An 8,083-nucleotide genomic window follows, 5' to 3' on the forward strand; every position below is an offset into this window, starting at 1 on the left:
AGAGAGAGAGAGAGAGAGAGAGAGAGAGAGAGAGAAGGAACAAGTTGCCAAGCACCAAATATAGACCACAAAGCCATGTCCCTGGTAACCTACTTCCTCCAGCCATGCCCCATCTGTCTATAGTTATCACCCACTTAGTCCATTCTAATTATTAATCTATCAAGTGGATTAATCCACCCGTTAGGTTAAGCCCTCATCATCTAGTCATATACCTCGGAACATTCCTGCATCGTCTGACATGAGCTTTTTGGGGGGTACATTTCTCATCTAAGCTATAACAATTATAAAGTAACACATGCCCATTTAAATAATTTAAAAATGTGGAAAGGTAAAAGTTTTGAAGAAAAAACTTGCCTTTACTTCTGTAAGTTTTATTCCCTGAGGTAGCCACTGACATTAATTTCTTATATATCTTTCTAGAATTTCTCTTTCATGTAAGGTGTGAACACATACATACATATGTTTCTTTAAAAATCCCAAAGGGTATGTTTGATGTAGCTCTCTTGGTAGAAGCACATAGTGATAATTCTCATTATTTTTAACATTTGCAGGAATAATTTATATGCCCTTTCTTTAAGTTGATTAAAGGAGTTTTATTTGCTATGGTAAGTAATACTACAGTAAGTGTTCCTGTGCATCTTATTTTACTGGTACTTATGAAGAATGCATTCCTGGACAAGGAATTATTAAATTACAATATATATATTTTTTACAATTTTTATTGAATTGACAAACCTTTAAAAATGGAGCACCAAAATATACTCTACTAACAGTGTACAGCAGTGCCAATTTTCCCATATGCTCACCTACACTGGTAGTTACCTGAATTTTTATTCTCAGCTATCTGAAAAGTAAAAAATGCTCTCTGGTTTTCCTGAATGCTAAGGATATTTAAGAGATTGTGAGAGTGGGCTTGCACGTGTGTGTCACATTGTCAAGGAGCACGGTTTTACGTTTCATCTTTTAAAATGAAAGTTCCATGGAAGAGGTGATGACTAACATTTCCTAAGATATAAGAAAGGAGATGTCTCCCAAACCAACTGAAGTGAGTCTCAACACCCTGGAGAGCCAGCAACGTTTCACTCCCCTGTGTTAATGGGAGAGGGGAGGGGAGTCCCTGTGGGGATCCTCCATGGGAACTGTCCCCCTTACCACACCATCTAGGAGTCTGACTGGAATACCTACTAATGGTTGAGTGAGGTGATTCCCTGTGAACAGAGTCTCTTCTTAGTGTACTCATTCATTCCTTTATACTTTGGTTTGCTCATTTAATTATTATTTCCTTGTTGTCCTAGTGGCCTTGCCTCAGCACTGGGGCTAGTGTTCACTGGCTCAGGCTAGTGTGGGGTTGGGGAGAGCAGAGTCAAGGTGTCCTCACAGCCACGTACCAGGAGCCTCCTGGGCTCCTGAACAGGAAGTCAGGTGGAGAGAGGATGTGCTCCAACTCCATGCTGATGAGCAGGCAGTAGGAGACAGAGAATAGTTCTGCCTATTGGACATGTTGAAAGCTGGATGAAAACTTAATTAAAATTCCAGTTAAGAGTTGGATCCACTTAATTTCTATGGATAATCTTCAGTGATAATCAATCACCCAGTCAGAAGATAGAACAAAATTAGCAGCTCACCTTGTGTGGTGTTGTGAGTGAATGAATCAGTTATCTCCCATCAAGAAAAGTGGATGTCAGCTGGGGTGGTGGGGCACACCTGTGATCCTGGCCAACTGGGAGGCTGAGACATGAGGCTTGTAAAATCTGGGCAACTTTGTGAGATCCCATGTCAAAATACAAAAATAAAAAAGGATGGGGGTGTAACTCAGAGGTAGAGTGTCCCTGGGTTTGATTCTCAGTATTGGCAAGAAAGAAAGAAGAAAATAGGAAGGAGAGAGGAAGGATGGCAGATATATTCTCAGTCATCAGCAGTCACAGTCCAACACCAGGGAAGTGAGAGTAGGTGCACGAGGTTTTGTAAATAGATGGTTTGAAATGGATTTCATTGCCATTTATAATGATGATCCCATGAATGAGAAAATTCTACTTAAAAAATTGTTTATAATGGAGAAAAAAAGGTAGGTTTGAGGAAAAAACTTTTCTACTTTACGTATCTTTATCCTTGCCTCATCATCTTTCATTTTTTAAAAAAGAGATAATAAATGAAAGAATGATATATCACAAGGTCCTTCACAGGCCTATATTATCACTGTTTAATCTTCATATAACAAAACACACCTATAAATAAAATACACAATATCATACCCCACCAACAGTAGGGGAAAACTTAGTTTTTAGGTGCAGCCATATCAATGTTTATAGCAGTTCAACTCACAACAGCTAAACTATGGGAACCAACCTAGGTGCCCTTCAACAGATGAATGGATAAAAAACAATGTGAGAATATTACTCAGCCTTAAAGAAGAATGAAATGATGCCATTTGTTGGTAAATGGATGGAGCTGGAGAATATCATACTAAGCAAAATAAGCCAATCCCCAAAAAACTAAAGGCTGAAGTTTTCTCTGATATATGGATGCTAATTCACAATATGGGGGCGGGGTAAGGAAGAATAGAATTACTTTAAATTAGATAGAGGTGAGTGTGGAGGGTATGAGGGTAGGAAGGATAGTAGAATGAAACAGACATTATTACCTTATATACATATATGACTGCATGACCAATGTGATTTTACAACATGTATAATCAGAAAAATGAGAAATTATACTCCATTTATTTATGATATATCAAAGTACATAAGTGTATTCTACTGTCATGTATAACTAATTAGAACAAATAAAAAAATTCTGAAATGTCTATAGCCTTTGAGCTAGGTGAAGTTTGCCCATAATACTTTTTAAAAAATCATTTTTATTTTTATTTTGAATGTTTGATGACTCTATCTTTCCTCTGACCCATAAACTGTGGGGTACCCATTTGGCAATTTCTTCAGTTGGAGTGGAGCCCTGTGCTTTAGGACTTACAAAGGGTGGGGTCTGTCCATGTTGTGACTCTGATAAACTCACCATGCAGATGTGACAAAGTCTGAATTAAATAGATAACACATCAGTGGGACATTCTGGAGGCAATGTAGTGACCCAGAAGAGCTTGTGACAGGTGATTAGAAGATTTATTTTGGCATAAAATATCTGCTGTTCCATGCCTCTTGCTTTGAGAATTTCCTCTACGTGCTTTACTCTTTGGGAGTGGTCCTTTGGCCCCATGTACACAGTTACCTTCTGTTGGTCCTTTAATACTTTGACACGAATCACTCCACTTAGAAGTCTCCTACAATTTTTGCCTTTTACTTCCATTAATTCTTTTTATATGATTTCCCTCCCTGCCTCCTTAGCATGTTATGCATGCTTCCCTCAGAACATTTGTCAAAGAGCATGCCTATAATTTTGTACGTCTAGCACTGAGTACGCTTCAATTAACAGTGGTTATTCATATGATTGTTGTTATTGTTCTTGTACTGTAATACTCAATTCCTAATGAAGCATGAAATTTGATAAATATTTACAGGATGACTGGGTAAAGCCAGGCTTGCACTGGAAACTATAATTGTTTTCACTACTTTCTGGACCCAGTGACCAGAGGGTATTTCTACTGGATGACCTCAGTGGGAAGTGATCCTATCTTCTTAATGCCTATAATACTCTCTCCTGTTCATCCAGCTTCTCCTGTTCCCTGATTTGTGCGAATGTCTCCTCTTGTAGATTATAAATTCCTTGAGGACCAGTGCTACTATCCTATGAAACTGTGTTTTTTCTATAGAGCCTACCATAAATATTAAATAAAGTAGATATTTAGAACACGACTTTGAATGCATAAAAATAAATAGGCAGGATCATATTTGCTGATCTAGACCCACAGCATGCTTATGTTAAATTGAGGAGGAGGTAAATAAAAATATTCAGGTAATTCTTAATGTTTTGAAATTCGAACTCCCCAAGAAAAACTTTAAAACCAATGCTGAAGTATTTGCTAAAGAAAAATGACAAATATTGTGGCCATGTTTTTAAGTGTTAGAAATGACGTTAAGACATCTATTTACACATCTACTGCAAGTGCTAATGCTTTAGGTTGGATATTATAATTAAATACATTACACAATAATGGAAAGCATCTTTGAATTTTGCAAAGTATACGTGTATTCCTAGAAAACAGCTGATGGAGTTGATCCTTCCTTTTCCCATCCGCTTCATTCCAAGACTATTGTCATATCATTCTTAAGGTAAAGATATGTACAGTAATCAAAACATGGTGGAGAAAGTGGACATATTAGATGCAGTCGGACAAGAAGTGTGTGCATATAGAATACTGATAAGTTGTGATGCAGACAATATTTCAGTTTGTGTTATGAAGGTGGAGTGGAAGTAAAATCCCACCTGGAAATGTACGGAAGGAAACAGCTTCTTCCTGGGTCTAGTGGTCAGTTTTCTGTTCACATTTACTGAGAATGGCAAGTAGTTTTCAGCTTAGAGGCCTATGATTCTAATCAATTGCCAATGAAAGAATTTTAATATTCCATGATAGACAAGTGATGTCTACCATGAATATGGAAATGGAATACCCATGGTCTATATCATCTATGCAGTTACCCAACTGAACAGCAAGAATTGCAAATTACTTTCCAATTTCTGAGGCTGAAATTGTGGTATTTAAACCACAATTTTATTGTGGGTGTGTGCTTTTTTTCTTTATTGATGCATTTATTGTATATGTTGGACTTTGTAATAACATATACTACATTCCATTAGTATTGCTATAAGAGACTGAGAAAGGTTGAATTTGTGTTTTATTTGTTCTTTCATGCTTATTCCTGAAATTCATGTTTTAATAACATTTGCTGCTCCTCCAGGAGGTGGAGCTCAATTTCTCCCACTCCCCTTGAGTATGGTTTTCAAAGGGCAGAGTGCACAAAGGAGGTCATAACTACGGTGAAGGAACTTGAAGGAACTTGGCCAATTCACAAGTCAATTCTAAGTGAAGGGGCTTTGGCATTCTGCAAAATATCTGACCACTATTCTTTAAAACTGCCTGAAAACCTTTGGACTGGTTATAAGAATTATTCTTTCTTTTCCCTTTATAAATGAGGTTCTAAAAGAATAGTCAATATTTCTCTAGTTTTTCTTACACTTCTACTGCTTTCAAATACTCTTTCCACTATCTTCAACCAAGAAACTCTCCCTTGTTGTGTCTCCCTGTATTTTCATACATTTCCAACAGTTTTACCTTCTGTTTTCTTCCAATTTACTTGTAAAATTCAGACCTACATTTTGTCACTTATGACATAAATTGTGCATCTTAATATTTAAACCAAAAATTAAGAATCAATAAATGAGATGAACTCAAACTAAAAATCTTCTTCTCAGCAAAGAAAATATCAATAATGTAAAGAGAGAGCCTACAGAATTGGAGATCTCAGGTAGACTGTTAATCTCCAGGATATATAAAGAACTCAAGAAACTTAACACCAAAAAAAAAAAAAAAAGACAAATAACTCAATCAATAAATGGGCTAAGGAACAGAATAGACTTCACAGAAAAAGAAATACAATTGATCAACAAACATGAAAAAGTGTTTATCATCTCTAGCAATTAGAGAAATGCAAATCAAAACCACTTTAAGATTTCATCTCACTCCAGTCAGAAGGGCAATTATCAAGAATACAAGCAACAATAAGTGTTGGCAAGGATGTGGGAGAAAAGGTACACTCATATATTGATGGTAGGACTGCAAATTGGTACAACCATTCTGGAAAGCAGTATGGAGACTTCTCAGAAAACTGGGAATGGAACCATTGTTTGGCCCAGCTATCCCATGCTTTGGTTTATACCCAAAGGACTTAAAAGCGGCATACTATAGTCACACAGCTCAATGTTTATAGCAGCTCAATTCACAATAGCTAAACTATGGAAGCAACCTGGGTGCCCTTTAACAGATGAATGGATAAAGAAAATGTACATATACACAATGGAATATTACTCAGCCTTAAAGAAGAATGAAATTATGGCCTTTGCAGATAAATGAATGGAACTAGAGAATATCATGCTAAGTGAAATAAGCCAATCTCCAAAAAACAAAGGCTGAACCATTTCTCTGATAAGTGGATGCTGGTCTATAGTGAGGAGAGGGGACAGAGAAGAATGAAGGAAGTATGAACTATGCAGAGTGGAATGAGGAGACTTGTGGGGTGGTAGGGATAGGAAGAACAGTAGAATGAAATGGACATTATTACCCTATATATATGTAGGAGTACACTATTGTGTGTACAGCCAGAGGAATGAGAATTTATACTCCATTTGTATATGGTGTGTCAAATGCATTCCACTGTTGTGTATAGCTAATTAGAAAAAATAAATAAAAATAAAAAAAAATTGACTTGACAATAGACATGTAAATTTAGCCCTTTTATCATTTTTTTCTCTTGCCAATATTAGTTGGGCATACAGTCACAATACTGGAGTTTAAGTAACTTTTTTCCTGATGAGAAAAATATTTTCCCTTTGTCTTGTAACCTATGGAATCAGGCAGGGCCTTCTGCTGATGTATTAAAAGGAGAACANGAGGGGAGGGGAGGGGAGGGGGGGATAGTAGAGGATAGGAAAGGCAGCAGAACACAACAGACACTAGTATGGCAATATGTAAATCAATGGATGTGTAACTGATGTGATTCTGCAATCTGTATATGGGGTAAAAATGGGAGCTCATAACCCACTTGAATCAAAGGGTGAAATATGATATATCAAGAACTATGTAATGTTTTGAATAACCAACAATAAAAAATTAAAAAAAAAAGAAAACCTTAAAAAAAAAAAGAACCAGACAGAGGGTTTGAGTGGCCAGGTCATCCTGCAGCTAACTTTGTTTGGCATGCCCTGCAGACAGCTTACTCAGCCTGCCCTGCACCTAACAGTATAAATTATGTAGGAAGGGACTCAGAAAAAACAAGGTGACAAAGCTTAGAAAAACCAGTCATGCCATCTCATTCCTTGATTTCATTATTATCTTATTTTAACTTTCAGGCCTGGACTAGAAAGTGGAAGTGAAAATGCAGGTGAGGAATTTTTGCAGTGACAGAGTAACTGGTATCAGATTAATCTTTTTTCCAGGAACAACATTGAAAGGAGTCAAATTACAAAGCAAAGCAAAAAAACTGACATTTGATGGCATTAGAAAGAAAGCATGGTGACCAGAATTATGGGGTTGAGATTCAATAGAAAAAGACCATACAAAATGAGCCCTAATTTGTTATGGTTTTGTTCTCTAAGAGCATTTGCCTGTATTCTCATTATGAGGCCTGGATCCTAAATGGTGGTGTTCAAGAGCTTGTGGTGCTCTCATGGGTAGGGGAGACAAAAATTGGAGAACAAGACAAACCAAAACCATCATAAAATGTGAGTCCAAGGGATTGTGTGCATTCTCACCATTAGACATCCATTCGTTACAAAGGACTTGCATGTGTCAATCAAGAAGCTCAGATACTAAGTATTTAAAAAGTTAGCACCTGAGTGGAGGAGGCCCATCTTCTGTGGGATTGCACCTACCTGTTGTTATCAACACATGTGACAACTGGACAAAATATGCCAAACAACTATCTGCAACCACTGGATGACGCCAGTGCTGAGCTTTAGTCCTCAAGAGAATGAAACTATCAGAGGCGATCCCGTTTTGCTGGGCTCTCTCTGTGGCGGCATCTTCCAGTTCGCAGGGCAAGAATACAGACCCCACAGAGAATGTGGTCTTGCTGAATGAAGGAGTCTGAGCTTGTGGTTTCAGAGTGCCAAGGTGTTTTGGATTCAGAGAAAAGACAACCAAGAGAGAAAAAGCCTTAAAAGTTGTATAAGTAATCTCCTCAAGCCTTTGGCCTAATTTTTTTTTTTTTTTTTTAAATTTTTTATTGTGGGTTGTTCAAAACATTACAAATTTCTTGACATATCATATTCCACACTTTGATTCAAGTGGGTTATGAACTCCCACCTTCACCCCATACACAGATTGCAGAATCACATCAGTTACACATCCATTGATTTACAAATTGCCATCCTAGTGTCTGTTGTGCTCCGCTGCCTTTCCCATCCTCCACCCTCC

The sequence above is a fragment of the Marmota marmota genome, unplaced genomic scaffold (genome assembly GCF_001458135.2).
Source record: "Marmota marmota marmota unplaced genomic scaffold, marMar, whole genome shotgun sequence".
NCBI lineage: Eukaryota > Metazoa > Chordata > Mammalia > Rodentia > Sciuridae > Marmota > Marmota marmota.